The sequence below is a fragment of the Rhyacophila brunnea genome, unplaced genomic scaffold (assembly GCF_057557595.1).
Source record: "Rhyacophila brunnea isolate RB1 unplaced genomic scaffold, BYU_Rbru_1.0 scaffold_7, whole genome shotgun sequence".
NCBI lineage: Eukaryota > Metazoa > Arthropoda > Insecta > Trichoptera > Rhyacophilidae > Rhyacophila > Rhyacophila brunnea.
In genome coordinates this window covers 19,004,346-19,022,520 of record NW_028233339.1, presented here as the reverse complement: position 1 = coordinate 19,022,520, position 18,175 = coordinate 19,004,346, and the positions used below count along the sequence as shown (strand labels likewise).

General features: G+C 30.9%; 1 protein-coding gene across 1 annotated transcript in view; it reads left to right on the top strand.

The window, feature by feature from the left end:
* Positions 1 to 4,230: 4,230 nt before the first annotated feature.
* The window catches only part of Hs3st-A (Heparan sulfate 3-O sulfotransferase-A), a 385,115-nt gene continuing 371,170 nt past the window's right edge, over positions 4,231 to 18,175 (top strand). The window contains exon 1 of the mRNA XM_085958297.1: positions 4,231 to 4,354. The gene's annotated coding sequence lies outside the window, so the exon portion shown is untranslated. The remainder of the gene's footprint in view (positions 4,355 to 18,175) is intronic.

The following is an 18,175-nucleotide window of genomic DNA, read 5'->3' as shown; positions in this document are numbered from 1 at the left end:
CTTCCAGTCTTTCTATTAGACGGAACATAGCGCATCACCACCTTACTAAGTACCTATGTAGGTATCTACCACTGTCTTTACATGAATTTTGAAACAAAATCGTATAACATTACCTACCTCAGTTGTATTTTCACTAAAATATTTTAGATTATATTCATTATTCTGGAAATGCTTTAATTAAGTGTTTTCCTTTTGATCGATGTATTTTTTATATATAAAAGATTTTAAAGAAAAAAAACACCATCTCTGCAGATAAAAAATATACGAATTTTTTTCACTCCCTTTCTCTCATGAAGCTCGTAGGTCACTTTTGCTCTTAAAGCAGTTTCCCCTGCTTTAACGTGGTATAGTTTCTAATTCTGATATTCTGGAAAATTTGAATTTACATGCACTCGTCAATTACAAATGTATAGTCGCAGCTAGGGAATCCAATCCCGAGTCAAATTTTTGATCCCGGGATTTCGGGATTACAATTCGACGATACCCGGCCCGGGATTGGTATTTTTTCGATAGTTAATATAAAATTTTTATATATACAAAAAACATTGTTAAAATCGGTCAAAAATAAATCTAACATAATAAAATCTATACAATTTAAGATATTTATTGTTCACATTGTGTTCAATGTTGAAAATACATAGGTTTAATGGATTAAATAATATTGTAATATAAATTATAATGTGGAAGTAAAACAGTTTTATTTATATATGAGAAGATAACAAATACCTACAATTAATACAAGTTCAATTAAAACAAAAAATAACATATTGTGTTGACAATAAATAAAAATTAAACATTTAAGTAATTAAAACATTATTCTGAATAATATGCCCGAAGTAATTCCAAAGCATGAAGTGTTAGTGTTTTTAGTTTTTTCTGGTGTTGTTACGATTGCGTAAGGCACCAAAATGGTTATTTATTATCCGGTGATTCCCCCTGTGACCAGTGAGTATCCAGAACAGCATTTGCTGGTAGAAACGTCTGACTAAATATTTCTTGATTCATTTATTATATTTCTCAAATTCATATCACGGATGTTACCAGAATCGTACATATTATGTGGATTTTTTAATTTATGTTAAATTATTTACAAATCTAAACATTCTTCATTTATAAAATTTCGTATAATCAATATTGTGTTTAGTGTTTACATTTATTATATGAGAATGGTTCTGATAGTAAAAACTTAATGAATGGGTTAGCGAGATTAAAAATAGTAAAGTAAATCATGGTTTATGGCCTTCCCGCTTCATAAATCTAATTATTCAGCCAAATAAGAAACTGTCGTAAAAAGTATGAGAACATGGTAGAATCATTTTGTTAAAAGTGCGAAGCATTGTTTTTTCCAATCTTTCTCATTTTTATTAATTTATGTGAAAAAATAAAATGAATTGGCAACACAAGGGTAATAAATCAAACTTCATTCAAACTCAGTTTATTTCTAATGTAATGTTATCAAAAGTATTTTTTCTGTAATATTTTAGTTTTTATTTTATTTTCCACAAAAATGGATAAAAAAAATCAATCCCGAATTCATAGGTACCTACCGAAAATAATTCGGGATTCGGGATCCCGGGATTGGAATCCCTAGTCGCAGCTATGACCTCTTTTGAATGAAATCTCGTGTCAGGCTTATCAGACATCAACATCGAGGGCTGTGCGGTTGGTCAATGTGCTTCCTAGAGACGTAGACATTTTTAGTGATGCGGTATGTATTTTGTTTATTTTTGTGAAAATTAATTTTACCTTTTTATTCCACATGTTATTTTATGAAGATCTTGTATTAATGATCTCAATATGTTTTTTTTATTAAATAAATAATTAATAAATATGAAAGTGAAGCTGAAAAAATGGTTGCTTAGACTTTTTCATGATGGCTGATGAGCACTACTCCGGAGAACACAAGGCCTCCTTTACACGTTGGGCCAAAGTCACGAAAGGGTTGTGCAATCTATCGGCATGACCTGGTGGGTACAGCTATTGTTCCAACTAATTTTTTTATTGAAAAAGCTTAAAAGTTTTCAGAATAATGTCAAAACGACTAAATAAACTTCTAATCATCTGATTTTCTCGGAGAATCCCTCAGGTTGTAATGGCCACGACGATATTTTATGCTCGTTGATTTAGAATTTTTGATCCTTCGTTTTGATAGTAAAATTTTATAATTTGTGTTCGGTGTTTGGTTGCGAAATTTTCCATGGTTAATTTCTAAAGACTGTAAAATCTATAAAAATATAATAAAAAAGTAACTAAATGTTTTAACCCTTCATGACTTTTGAACTAGTTATGTGTAAAAGTAATAAAAAAACGAAAAAGTGTGTAATATGCAAAAAAATATAAATATAACAACTACGTACTGCAATGCATTACAGTGTTATATAATTAACATTCTCTAATTGACCCAGCGTGTTTTGGATTATAGACAGAAGGTAATGAAAGGAAGACCTTTTCTCCAAAACTAAATGCAAACATTTTGAGGTTTCCGATATTTTTATCTGAAAAAATCTCAAAATCTGTATATGCAATTGGGCCACAACAATTATTGTTGAATCTGCAGATGTTAAAAATAATGAACCTGTGTCGTTGACATGATTGGATAAATCCAAAGGATATACGTATAATCTTGATTGATAATCACTACAGGGAGAATGACTCGCTGAACTCATCAGAGGGTCATATTTTTGAGAATCACATTGAGATAAAAATTCCTTGAATGAATATTGCAAGCCTAAAAATGATGTTTTAATATTAGGTTTAGGTTAGTTTTTAATATTAACTTATATACTAGTTACAATTGCAATAGGATTTTCAATAAGTATTATGAATTGATTTGGCCCCTTTAAATTAAATTCTACATCAACAAGATGTTGATTTTTGAATCTTCTATTAGCTATCAAGTATATATAAACTTTATATCCATTAGGTACAAGTGCGGTGTTTTAGATTCATATATTTAATTATAAACCATTTTTTATTCGATGAATAAACAACATACCTAAAAGATTTAAGAATGGGACAATATTCTTTATTAAATATATATTTTGGAAAAATTAGATTACCCACATAATATATCAAAGATCAGCAAAAATATTTACACCGATTGGCACTTGGACCCACAACCATCGCAATCTGGGTGCATCTTTGGATACAATCATTATTCGGGCCAAAAAATCCCAAAAATATGCTACTACTATGTTGTTTTAAATCCTGTTAATATTGACGACCATCTTTTGTATTATTGAATCAAAGTATTAACAATAGGTGAGTACTAACCTTGATTTATAAATGGGGTCGAAATTTGAAATAATACCTCACATGCATAGTTGCTGTATCTGTAGCTTAGTCGTTGTTTTGACTTAAAAAATTACATAAAGTAATAACAATCAGATTGGTTTCATTCGATTCAATATAATATTTTTAACTGATACGAAACAATAATATTCAATTCAACTTTAAAGATAAAAACTATTGATAACGTGAAATAAAAAAAAAATAAACATATTCAAAAATAACTCAATTAAATATTAGATATTAATTTATTCAAGCTGTATAAATTTAGTGTAAATAATCGAATCTGTAGCAAGCTAATGAATTCAGCCAAGCAAAACGAATATATATTATGTGGTACAAATAGAATTAATAATCATATTAATTAGTATAAATATCTGTAAGAATGTGTATTATTAATTTAGTGTCAGTTGAAAATGTGCGATTGAACAGAATGAAACTGGTTCAGATTGTTATTAAATTATGTGGAATGAGTATTACATATTTTGCTCTATTTTAATTAATGCAACTATCTTTCGAGAATTATTGATAGTTAACATTACCTATTTAAAGTGTGTTCCAAATTTTTTACTTATAAAAATGTTTGTTCTTCTGATGACAAAATCTCTTTATGATAAGACGCCAATTTAGACTATTCGGGATGCGATAAGTAATCATAATGAAAAACGCGAAGTTATAAAAACAGTGAACATTACCGCTTCCTTGCAGGCCATTTGTTATAGCAGTATCTGCGGCTTGGACCGAGAAGAAGGCGGAAGGGGTCGTCGGGCGGAGGGTCGCCGTATCAGCTACATCCCATCGCGGGGCCATTTCACGACGCCGAGTTTTTCCTCGAGAGCGGCGTCTACGATGACGTAGTGGGCGGCGGCGTCGGAGGGCGGCGAGGACCGCGGGGGACGGCGTCCTATCGACCGCCGGCAGAGCCTGCGCCGAGGCAGTAGCGAGTGAAGCGGCCAGGCCGCAGGTCGCCTCGCCAACGCGGAAGGGCATTTTCATCCGTCTCTCGGTGTTGTGCATGTGATTCGAGTGGCGCGAACGAACGAGGTTATCGTCCAGGAGGGATCAGGTACGTGAACTTTGAAGATTCTTCGAGCATTCTTCGCGTTTATCTGATGAAAAATAGACGCGATAAAAAGATTGTCGCTTTTCCCGATCGTACCTTTTGGCGGGGACGTGTTGACGCTTTGTTTGACGGCAGTATCGCCGTTAGTGTACCTAACTGTCACTCAGTGACTCTGTATTTTTTTTCTCACGTGGCTTTTAAAGTGATCTTATCGTCTATTTTCTGCTTGTAATCTCACGGAAAAACAGAATGGTGTGTTGTTTACGTACTAATGATTGATAGCTATTTTCTTCGATATTGTTCTTTGATTATAATCTCTAAAACTTATAACCCTAATGTAATTTACAAATACTGTCATTTTAATAATATATTAACATAAAATACAACACGTCACCAACGTATATCAATCATAAACACACACTTAAAATAATGTCAATTTAACTACAAACAAATAAAACTATAATATCGGACATTCGTTGTATTTTTACCCGCGTAAATATTACTCAGGCAGAAATATACGCAACCATAATATACGTATATACGAGTATATACTGTACTGTTAGTTATACAATATACATGAATTTAACCGATGTTTTTTCAACACAAAATTTTATAATATTAAAACAATATTTAGCAAAAGAAATTATACAATTTGTAATAGAAAAATGATACAAAAAAAAACAATTATAAAGTACTTTAGATTGAGATGATAATACAAAGGTGTTATTATGAATTCTTCGGTTGAATAACATGACATATATTATTATAATGACTTTATTGACATAAATTTATATTATGTATTCGTGTGCTACTTAGCTCAGGGATGTTTGTATTGTACGCATTGCTGATATTTTCGTAGGAAATAATAATTTGGTGGAGGTACAACTATTTGCGCATGGGAAATAAACATATTATTTCATGATGTGATGTGTGTATGATTAATTTGAGTAAGCAAATTGTCAAACAAACAGTTCTGAGAATAATAATAATAATATTCGTGTCGTGTTTTTGGTAATTAATGTTGGATGTTTATAATAAACTGTTTTATTCAAATTCAGATGTAGGCATATTAGACAAATATTACAACTTGTTTATAAATGTTTAAACATATTATTATAATACGTAACATAAATTATTGTTCTTGTGATGTTCATTAATTAGTATTCCGTGGAAAATTACACAATTCAACTGAAGTATATTGATATAACATTATGAATTCTCTGGTTTCAAAAGGTACATACACTCGTAAATCAAAATATTGGCCAAAGAGATACTGTACCAATTTATACATTGTAATTTCGATAGGAGGAAGGTTATATTAAGGTTGATGTCATTTCTTTAAATTTAATAAAATTTTATTTAGAGTAGGGATATATTTTAACAGGAAACAGATCGAATAAGTAATAATTGTTATAATTTGTCCTTTTTGGTGTTGTAAAAATATTTTATTGATGTGAAATTTAGGATTAATATGGACGTATTATAGTAAAAATGAAATATTGACTGATACCACTACACTATAATACATAATTAATTCAAGATTTATAATGCGTAGTAGGTATTTTGCTGCAATAATAAAAGTTTTGTTATCATGAAATTTTATGGTAGCCCTCAAAATCCAATGCGTAATGCACTGGCTTTTCATCAAGAGGACAAGAGGAAGATTCGTAGTTAGGTTAGGTTAACACATTTCGGTTTGTGATTTTCTTAAAACATGGGTATTTCTGTGTTTCATTCCTACAATTATAATACTCTAATTAGGCCCCATGCCTTGTTGTAATATTTAAAAAGAAATGAAAGAAAAATGATTACATATGAACTATTTTATTTATGTTAATATTATCTAAAAATATAATAATGTTTTATAATTAATTAGATGTCTTCAATTGAAGTTATTAGTTTTGACCATCATTATCAAAGGTTAGTGGTATAAAATCTGTATTAAAATTATAAAGATATGGCCATAAATTATAATTGAACGATTTTAATCATACCAAGTAATTTATGTTGACTTTCAAATCAGTCAGTCATATTAGACACTAATAGCTAAGATTACGAGACTGATCAATGCACTCTTTTACGTTTACGATGCAGTGCCCTATACTTTTTTCGTATTTTTTCTATTGCTTTGTGTAGCTGAGTTACCTAGAGTCATCACTCACAAAATGACTTTTAATTATGTAAAAATTATTTCCAAAAAATCATTCTTGCATAAATTTTATATTCTAGCCCTAAGGCCTTTTTAATCAACCAGAAATCTGTATTTTTTCTCACACCATTATGGCGTATTTTACACATTAAGAAGGTGACATAATGATATCCATATATGCTTAAATCGACAATTTCACGCATTAATATTCATGATATTTCATTACTATTTTGTGATTACTATATTTTTTTATCATATTTTTTCGATATATAATTTATTATCAATTGTTATTTTTCATTAAAATATCATGTTGTCAACGTTTATAATTAATTATTTGTGGCATTCATAACATGCTTTAAAATAAAACAATAAATAAATAACTCAACTAAACAAAACGGAGCAATGATATATCGATTCTTAAAAATGAAAGCTCATATATGCCTAAGGTATTATTATGCAAATATGAATGCCTATTTAAGATTTTATAGGGAGTTATAGCACTAGAGGAATTATGTGTTTCCCTAGCTTTTTGCGCTAGGTAATTTGCGTTCCAAGGTACGGGAAATATTAGGTATTACGTAACTATTAACCTCGACGTTCCAAGACATTGGATCACTAGGGATTGAATAATTGTCTCAATTAGAGTGTACGGCGGTCACGGAAACTGTTGGCATCTCATGCATTTCCTTTGTTCGAGCGAGACGCACGTAGTAGCATTGCACCTTTACGGTTTACGCCTACGCACGCCATGTGGCCTACGGAATTAGAGTGACCATCCGTATATTTTTAATTAAATCCGTTACAACTTATAACTTTGTAGTGATGTATCTTGTAATTTTATATTTTTAAATAGGTACCATACCGCAAAAGATATTCTGTACGTAGGCATCATCGTTGTCAGATGTTTTTGCGTTTCCGTATTATGTATAAGTTGACTTTTTTGATTGTTAATTTGATGTATTTGACTGCCTAACATGTATAATAATTGATCCGTATATAATTTAACAGGTATCGAGACATCTATATATGTGTCGCTAGATTTCAAAATCAGCCAAGTCCATAATAGACGAATAGGAGAAAAACAGCATTTTGTTTTCTCAAATACACAGTCAAAAGGGTGAAAGTTTATATTATTTCAAGTGTAGAATATTTAAAATTACTAAATTCCACATTTTGGTAATGCAGAAATGTTAGAAAGCAGTAGTTCTTCAGCAATTCACAAAAAAGTAAAAAAACCTAAAGGTGGACTTAGCTGATTTTGAAATGTAGCGGCACATATAGGTACATTTTAATTATAATTTGAATGTTTTGGGATCGGTACAAGTCGACCATGAGTCATATTTATAATTATCAGTGTTTATAATTTTGATAATGTGACATTACTACCGCCATGATATGTCTGCTGTACGTACACTGTCCGCTTACTGCTTCTATAATATCTTCAACAATTTAGCATTAATCATGCCTTGTATCTGTATATATAGTCTAACCACTGCAGTATATACCTCTTGACCCACCTTTTCCCGTCAGGTCTATTAAAGAAGAGGCTTGTGGATGGTTGGCTTACTTTCACCCATCAGATATGGCCTGCTTGATGGGCTCCGAAGACCCTTTATAGCTTTCTTTTCCAAGACAATCAGCATTCGGATTTGTATGTCAATTTGGGCTTGTACACCTAGTTTTACTTGAAAGTTATCATTGATTTGAGGTATTTATATAAATAGCAGTATGGTCTGTTTGCCAGATTAATTATTATTCTAGTGGTGTCATGGTGGAGTAATGGAAATATGACACCGTGTAGATGAACATGTATACCAAACAAATGCATTATCTATGAAAATGTGTTCGCCAATACTAATAAGTGGTTACCGTAGCATAAATGCAAAGTGGCGGACCGTAGAGGCCAACCCCGGAGGGTATGCCTACGCCGTAGCACTGTCTACGTTTCCGCAAAACCGCATCGTAGAGCGACGATGGATACATACAATACCCCGCTTTTGAATGATCAATAAATTAATTCAACGGATTTCATAAATGGCTATATATTAACGGTATCATCGACTAGAGTCAAATACCCGATACTAAGCGATTACTTTGATTATAAAAATAATTTAATTACAAAAAAGATCTAAACATAATACAATTATTTACCAAGAATAGTGGGAATCGATTTATTATTTCATAATAATGTAAGAAATGAAATTAGCCATACTTTTAAATGCTATAAAATTATTGATCTACAATCTTAACTTATGCGCCAAACTTTGGAGAAATAAGAAAGATTTAAAAGAGTGTACAAATGTAATTTGAAATTAAACTAAAATGATGATATCTTTTATGGTATTACTGTCAATTATTAATTGGCGGAAATACACTATATTAATTAAAGTAAAACACAATATATAGTAGTAATTCCACTTAGTACAATATTAATGAGGACCGGTTTCGTCCGCTTCAAAGGGACATTGTCAACTCTGGTAAAGAATATAAAATAATACAGATATTTATACTAACAAATTTTAAAAGACAAAATTATTTATTGACGATATGAATAATAATTGAATATTTCTAATATTTACAAAACAATACAATAATAATTACATTCTTCAATATTAAATATCTGCATCTAGACATACAGCCTGTAAAAACGAAAATAATTCTGACAGATGAGTCAAATAAAAGAACATCAAATTAAAATCGAATCCAAAATAATAATAATATGCAATTAATTTATTTACCTTGATCCGTTGTGAAATTTTAAAATTGGAATTGGCAGGATAAGTATTTTGAATAAACACACCTTTTATTTTTTTAATATAGATGTCACTTGGGGCCAAGTAGGAAAGGGAAATGAAACAAACACATTTTGAATTGTATATTTAGATTATAACAGTTATTAATTTAAGTATTTCAGAAACAAGTCGTGACGAATACACGTACTATTGTATTAGTTATATTTGTAGATATTCTGTACACATACGCAGATAAAATATAAAAGAATATCTCAGAGTATATCTTAAAAAGCTTTTTTTAATCATATGAGTAGGACGAGCAGGTAAACGAAATTGATTCTATTGCTCACGTGTATTATTAATAAAACATAACAGTTTTATAGAGTTTTAATCGCTATAAATAAATATGTAAGAATAAACATAAATTATTATGTTTTTACTTATATTTCAGACCATTTATAGTTTGTATAAATCGGATAAAATGTTACAGTGAAACATAATATTGTTATAAATATCGGACTTAGTTTATTTTTCCACTTTCTGATTTAATATTATCTCTATTTGGACTAGGGTCTGATTTGGATGTAGATAATTTAGTAAAAGCTGATTTTTCCTTTTTTCGATCTACATCGGCCTTTGCTCCAAACTCAATTCCCAAACTCTGCAACTATGTATGTACGGTTTGATGACAGTCTCTCCGAAAGGTTAGTTTCGTCATAGTATTTACATAAGGCTGACGTGAACTAGTAATAACAGTGAATATACTTATTTTTGCAATATTCTCTGACGTTCGTATTATTTGAATGTTTTATGTTTCCGTCATTTTTACTACGTTACTTATTAGATAATGAGGTTGCCAATGAAACGGTGTCAAACGACATCTCTGACAACAATATTAAGTGACGTTTAATGACGGCTGATGCCCACGTGCTAAATTGAGATATTACTGTAAATGTTAAAATAATATTTTACACGACTTTGTGTATTTTTATTGTAGAATAGTTAGTAATCACAGATTCGTCAGCATACAATATGCAAATAAAAGTAGACGAAATACACAATGAAGAGGTAGAAAATTTTGTTTTGAATGTAGTTTATTCACCTATATTTTACAACGTTTTTATTAGCTCGTATTCTTGTTTGTTCGGTGGTTGTTTATTCAGTACAAATCTTGCAATCGATTTTTAACTAACTTCCCGAATAGCTAGATATTTGTTTTAGAATATATCAAAACACGGTGCCAATGCATTCTTTTAATACTTTTAGCCACCTTTAAGCAGAATTGAATTCATTTTCAGTCAATTCTGTTTTGTATGGAAAGTTATTTCAGAATAATCCATAAAAAGTAAAAGACTATTATTGGTTGCTAAGAGGGTGGTCCGAGCAACTAAATTATTAATATATACGTCCGTTAATATGGAAATCAAAATAAAATGTCAAAATGACATTTCAGTATTATATATTTGTTTGTTTGTTAGTTTTTTATTTACTTCATAATATCATAATAATTTAACAGAAAATTTAAAAACGTTGTAAGTATATAAAAAGTTCTTTTTATCTTGTAATTATTACTTCTATAAAATCAATAATTTCTCATTTAATTTTGGTAGATATTAAATATCTTAAATATAACAATGAAAATATAACATTTCGCATTTGTGTTATTTTTTATATTGTTTTTTAGTTTTATCTTGTAACTTCGATACTATGTCGTAAAATGAAATTAAAATATTTATAAATATATAATAATATAAATAGTTTCGATATTTTCATTATTATTGATTTAGTAGTGTTTGAGTTATAATGGAAGAAAAAGACGGATAAAAACTATATTTTGTGGCTAGATAATAATATTATATAAACAGCCAAAGAGCTGATCATATTATATAAGATAAAAATCATAAAGCTATAAGTGCATAAAAATTAACACCCAAAAAAGTATTTTTTACTGAACTTAAGATACAATGGCACTCAAGCACGAGATATTATGACTGATATTTAAGTATCAGCATAACCGCAGTTAAGGCAAAATTTTCATACTTAAGCTCTTCTTGAATGAAAGCAGTTGTAATATTATTACTTTCTAGATCTGTTCCGTTAGATTTTATTATTTCCCCTTAGACGTAAATTTTGCGTGGGCAGTTTCATTCAGTTGTTGTGTTAGCGGGTACCCACCCTTAAAGTCGGGGGCGGGATGCGTGGGTCGACATCAGTGGCGTTTCCCGCTTTACATCAGTGGGTCGACGAGGCAATGACTTTTCAAATGTCACATTATCAACCGACAATATGATATCGTCGGTATAGTGGCAAAAGGCGTTAAGTCAAAAAACCTTGTTTTGAGATATTCGTCTTTTTCTAAATTCAAGAAATTGAAACCTCTCTATTTAAATAGTTTAAACATTTTTACCTAAAATTGCTACTTTATGATATTCGGTAATCATTTATGAATTCGATTTGAGTATTGTCAAGGCCTTTTTATAGTAATAATAATTATTTTTTTGAGTTTATTTACAAAACGGTGAATTAACGTTTTTTGCCACAACGATTTTTGAGTTAATAGAATAGTCAAACATAAAATGTTATAGTTGAGTAGTAATACATTGGATAATAATAATAATAGAAACTGGCCAATTTAAAATAAAATAAAAATTAAAACAGAAATAATATTAGGTAGGTGGATACTATTAGGTAGGTATTATAGAAGTAATTTGATATTTTTGTTTGTAAGATTAGTAATAATCTTGTTTCAAATTATGATACTTTTCATCTTTATTAAATTATTAAACATAAATTTGTGTAGCTAAGTACTAGGCAAAAATAATAAAAAGAATACATTTTTATTTAATTTATTTATCAGAACATTGGATTAGAGGTGGATAAACGGTATGGGGATGATGATTACACAAAAATAATTTATGAAAACAATTAAAATTAACAATTACCCAATAAAATTAATTAAGAAAACTTAAAATATAATTAAGAGATCATTTCCGCTTCATCATAGCCAACCTCGAAGGGTTCGAGAACAGTATTTAATTTATTTATTAGAAACATCGGATAACAGGTGGATAAACGGTATGGAGATTTAAGAAAGAAATTTGGCAAATACTTTCTTTTAATTCATTTTGATAAAAGTGGTATGATTTTGAGTCCTTGCGCAGTTTGCCGTCAGCAATTCGTACCCTTTGGGTTTTTGGAGCAGCACTGTCTGCATTCCTTAAAATAAAATCCCCTTTGCGCTCGAAGCTCTTTCTTCGTCTTCTTTCCATATCCTCCCCTTAATTGGAGCATATGGACACCACGCGGAGCCTCCAAGAATCCTTGTCGCTCGCCAGTCTTGTTGCTCCGTTCCAGGTCAAACCAGCATCCCGTAGCTCCGCCGTAATCACTCTATAGATAGTATTTAGCGGCCTTCCAGGACGCCGGAGTCCGGTCGGCTTGAAAAACAGGCAAGCCAAGTAGAGGTTCTCTTCTGGCAACCGCAGCACGTGGCCGAGCCAGGTCCAACGTCGTCTCTTCACTCTCAGCGTGATGAGAAGCTGTTTGGTGCATTTTCTTATCTCCTCGATCCTAAAGTCATACCACCGCACACCCAGTATTCATCGCAAACATCTGTTTTCGAAGCTCAGTATACGGTTGCTCTGAGCCTTCGTAAGGTGCCATGATTCACTACCGTAAAGCAGCACCGTCAGAATGCAAGCGTCAAATAGGCGGCATTTTTTTTGACCGAGTACAATCGTGAGTCCCAGACATTTCGCATCAAGTTGAATGTTGCTTCAGCCATTCCCATTCGGATAGCGAGCTCTTTCTGTAAAATGCTATCTCCCGTGATGTGTACCCGCAGGTACTTGAAGCTGTCGACGCTCTCGATGTTTTGTCATTATTAATTATTTGTAATTATTAAGACTGGGTGGATGGTAAAACCAGATTGACAATCGCACGTGAGGAGACCATGACCAGATGAAGTATAAAATACTGGCATTGTATTCGTCTGGCGATTCAAGACTAACAAGAGGAGATGAGCCCACCCCGGGTTTAGTGATTAAACTATCAAGTTTTCAGTTTCCAATTTCATTCCCATTTGACTCATTATTTTGCTGCCGTTGCCGTAGAAACGTGATATCAGAGCACAAATATTCAATAATTGTAGAGCAAACTTCATTTTGAGGTTATGTTGATTTAAGTTGCTTACCTTTTACATGCTCCCTTATTTTATTATGTTGCCCATACAGAACATAATATTTTCTAATCTTAAATTATACACGTCAATAAAAACGATTATACAATAGATTACAAGCACAATTGTAGAAAGTATGAGAAATATAAATACGCGCGAAACGTCAACATTCAGAACCAACTGTCAAATGGTTGCAAGCTGTGTGTGGCATAGACAATAAGTCAATATAAATAAAGGACAAGTGACTAGAAGCTTGAAGCCAAATAACGTTAAGTCATCTTATTGTTATTTGCCACTATGAAGTATGAAAGAAAGTGACTTAATACGTATTGAATTCTTTAAATTATGTCACAAGTACATGGACTTTGGCGGAGCTTGTTTTTTCAGACGATAGAGCGTGTTAAACTTTATCATTCTGCATTCATAACTCAAATCAACCAATTTTTGACTTATCGTCTTCTGCCACTATACCGACGATATATTATACGGTAGGTACTGAAAATAAAACAAAAACTTTAATATTAGGTAGGTAGATACATTAATTTATCATTATTATTATTATTAACTTCGTAAGCCGAAACATTAAGCACGGTACAGTTTCGTATCTTCAACAGACAGACGAAAAGTTGTGACCTCTTTCACGTTGATTTTTATTTTATCTGCTAATTTAAGCTCTTTAGAATAGTTCTTCTATTGACATGTTCAATAATTTCATTCAGGCACACAGGCACTGCAGTAAATGTTTTTTTTTTAATGTGTACATACTCACCTGTTTTTTTGTTATGATTTATACGTTGATTTTATTATATTGTAATTTTTCTCTCTTTGTATAATATATTTTATCTGATTATTTTAATACTTTACTGTTATTGTACTATGTTTTTTATTTAAATATTACTATTTATAAACATTTATATATCCTACACTCAATTGTCTATTATTACTTTCTAATAATATGCATACGCCATATATAATTATTATAAATAAATTACATGACGTTATATGCAAATTTGTCCAACACCATTAGCCATCGATAAATTATGGTGATATAAACAAAATCCGGATGCAATAAATGGTAAAATTTGATATGAAACTTCCGATAGAAATATTCCGCTTGAACCATAGGCGAATAATTGATATCTCAAAGGATAAGAGTACTCACCCAAATAATGTAAACTGTGATTGCTCGAATCCCACCCGTTCAACTTTTTTTTTTTTATTATGTGTGTTGACAAAATTGAATAACTTACAGATTTTCTCAAAGCCTGATTGTTTCAATTCTATTAATAAATACACTAATCTCACTGAACGTCTTGGCAAAGAATATAATATATATATATATATTATATATCTATGAATGAATATATTTGTTTTCTATAGTTTTATAATATTAATTACATACCAAAAATACTAGATATATTGATGTCGGGTACGCTATCATGATTTAAAAAAATCTATTGTTGGCAAATACCTTGTAAGTGTACTAAATTGGTTTTGATCTTATTCAAATATATGAATTAAGTACAATAAATGATTTTCAATTTAATTAATATTAATTAATATTTTAAATTATTGTATCCATTCATGTGCATAAATGACCATGGCATTATCTAAAACTTTAGTGTATGTATCTCCTAATCGCCTAATAAGGTTATTTGTTTGGTTACATGTAAGTTGTACGTATGCAGTTCACAGTGGGACACTTATTCGTGCGCCGCAGTACGTGAAACATGAGTTCATGTAACATTTAATCAAATGACGAGTTCTTCGTTGAACATTTCACCGTGGATTACATTTGTACGTATCTTACCAAATGCGGCGATAGTTTGCAAATAGTACTGTTCCAATTAGATTAACCCTAACATAACCTAACCTAACCTAACCTAGTAAAGACATCTCATAAAATTCACCACCATGTTGTAGCATACGTACAAATAAACTTCACGGTGAAATATTCAACGAAGAACTCGTCATTTGATTAAATGTTACAGTCCTGCGGTGAACTGTTTACGTAAAAATTTCCGGATACGTATTTGTTCTGGGGGCCTTATATATTATATACCATGTAGGTTTTTTAAATCTTTTGTATAACACTTGCTGTTGCTTCCAAAACGTTTTAGTGTAATTGGATTGAGTTGACGAATATTCGATCGGAATAAAATTCATTACAATTCGATTCGAATTGGCATTACTCAAACTGAGTCTAAATTCAGTTAACAATGCTCGGAAGGAAGCGATCCTGCTATTTATTGAATTACATGAAATAAGTATAGTTTGGTTTCATTCATCAAGGGCTTTAATTCACAACAATTTTGCATCATATTCCTTTATGTTACAGGTTAACTATGATTTTTAGGTAAAAAGATACGCTACAGTTTATTTAATTGTAATTCACTTTGACTCACTTACTCTAGGGATGAATTATATTATCTTGAAGTCTCGCAGTTAATAACTTTATACCCGTGTCAATGACTAACGATAGTTGGCACTTACATAGTGCAAATAACAATGACAGCTTCGCACAAAATCTAAGAACATAGATTTTTTCATGATATAAACGGTGCAAGTTTAGTAGTCATAAAACACATCCTCTTTTAGGCCAGAGACAAAACTCAATTTTATGACTTATTCGGTTCCCGCCGTAAATGGTCGAATAAATCTTTTCAGATAACGTGTTTTACCGCTAGATTATTCTTTATTACGGTTTATCTTTTCTATTATCAGACCCATTGTATAATATGCCATGGTATCTAAAACCAGTAACATTAATAAAATAAACCTAGATTTTTTTACACTTAAATATTAGTATGACATTATTGTATTATAACATAATATGTTATGTTGACAGTGATATGATTTAATTTGATTGAATCAAATAAAGGTTGCAAGAAAAATGGCTTACACTAAACTTAATCGATTTTTTTTAAAACTTAATCGATAATTTAAAAGATTGTGACTAGGCGATGCGCGGATTGTGCAAATGACGCAAGCAAAACGAAATATAATTTGTCATAAAAATTCAACATGCGTCCTTTTAATGTTATGTTTATTATTATATTCGTAATAGTAATAGTATATTCATTGACATGTTTTCTTTGAAAGTACATGCGGAACGTTTTTCAGTCATCTTTACACGATTTAAGAATATATTCCTCTGACGCCATCACAAAACAAATTGACGTGCTCACACCTCGACTGTCAGTCTCCGATTGGCAACGTCTACGAAATTTCGTTCCACCTACTGTTGAGAATTATTTGCCGTTTCACTTATGTATGCTCTTAGGTAATTATCATTCCATGTTTATATATTTACCTATATCCAAAGTATTGACTTACATATTTAACAGATTTTGTTTTTTACGAGAAATGGATGTCAGCCACTTCCTTAATCTATTACGTCCATACTTTGTCTTAAACACAAATTGAAAAACATTATCTGCACTTTCCAGACCCAGGATTCGAACCTGGGACCACGCGATGTTATAAGTCGACGCTTAAGCCACGAGGCCATCGTGGGTGTATTGTTTAATAATGATGGATAAACAATATATTATTATAATTATATTTTAATATTTAATAACTAGAAAATATTACCAAGTGATAGTACCGCGTGTAAATATTCTGATACGTCTTACGTTTTAGACTCAAGTATTTGTCTGTGACCTGCTGCATCAGCCTGGTAGAGTCTTTCTAGTCTCCTGACTTAGGCGAGCACACCATCGTTGAACCCGTTCATTTGTCAAACGTCGACGTTTAGCTGATGGTTCTTTCTCATGACTGATTGTGTATTTTTCCTTAGGTGAGAGTATGTTACAGTACCCTATCCATATCAAATCCTTTGGATAACACATTGATTTCTTATATAAACGCCATTTTTTTGATTGTTTAATACATTCAGTTAGATTTATCCACTTCTAAAATCTCTTGAATCGAGTATATTTTTATAGAAATTGACATTTTCGGAGATATAACATGTCTCCTATCCGACACCATAATATACTTCTTTATGCCTTTCTGTCAATCTGTCACAAATTAATTGTAATGTCGTTTGATACTTTCTATTACTCTATACTCGATATGATATTCACAAACTGTAAGCATCAGCATGGCATCAGCTGTCAAAAGGGTATCATTTGTTTTATTTTTCAATGTGATTAAAATAAACGATTCCTACATTTTTCAAAATTCGAATTTGCATTTATTCTCTTACACATTTTCGAATGTTTTCTATCATGCGTTATTAGTGGATAATTCAAGGCAAATGTGTATAGGAAAAAGTAATATTTACATACATTTTAATTATGACTACGCAGACTACAAAAAGTTAATTATTATAATATTATTAATTATCGTCATGTTATATTTTATTGCTTATTAAATAATTGACTAACTTTGAGCGTCTGCGAAAGTTTTTGTCTATCGTGCCTATAAATAATGTGATTCCATCTAATTTTATCTTATTCCCTTGAGAGAAATCCTTTAAGTGGATCATAACAAAATCCCAACTTAGAGAAAGTTGCAATGTGGCGAATCGTTTTCAAGAATTACTTACAAAATAATAATAAAACATAATAAAAGTATTCACAAGGCAAAAAAGTTAGTTTTGGTGAGGTCTTACTAAATGTTTTCAATTTCAAATTAAAATAACAAGCTCGTAACTGTCAATTTCAATCATAGTGCTGGTTAGAGCTTATTCTTCGAATGCAATACGATAAACTATTTGTAGAGAATGACGATTGTTTCATATTGGAAAAAAATGGTAATAC